The sequence below is a fragment of the Crotalus tigris genome, unplaced genomic scaffold (genome assembly GCF_016545835.1).
Source record: "Crotalus tigris isolate CLP2741 ecotype Arizona unplaced genomic scaffold, ASM1654583v1 scf7180000018043.2394770, whole genome shotgun sequence".
NCBI lineage: Eukaryota > Metazoa > Chordata > Lepidosauria > Squamata > Viperidae > Crotalus > Crotalus tigris.
This window is the reverse complement of record NW_024096792.1, coordinates 731,250-731,777: the sequence shown is the minus strand read 5'-3', so window position 1 is coordinate 731,777 and position 528 is coordinate 731,250.

Below are 528 nucleotides of genomic sequence, written 5' to 3'. Positions count from 1 at the left end.
ATTGGACATCCAATTTTTTATGAGGCCATTACCATACTGCATAGATGTTTTGTATATAATTACCTGGACTTGGTGTACAGTAGTGTCCAAAATTGTGGAAACCTTTTGGGAAAAGTATACAGTACAAATGCCACCTTTGGTTAAGTTTCCATCAATTTTTCTTCTAATTTCTGAATAACGTAGCCTTGTTCACTTAATACAGTGGTTCTCAACCTGTGGGTCGGGACCCCATTTGGAGTCGAATGACCATTTCACGGGGGCCGCCAAACAATGCAGTCCGCCATTTTTTCCCCTTTTCCTTAGTTGTGCTACTCCCTTTTATTCTATTGGTTTTTGAAAGCCAATAGAATAGACTCTCTTGAATAGAGTCTAATACTATTGGCTTTCAAAAGCCAATAGGAATTGTCCAGGCTGTCTCTGCCCTGCTGAGCCTGCCAAAAGTCCCATTCTGCAAACGGTGCTGCACCAGTTGAGTAGTCCTCGACTTACGACCGGTTGGGGGTCGCGGCATTAAAAAGGTTGAGAACC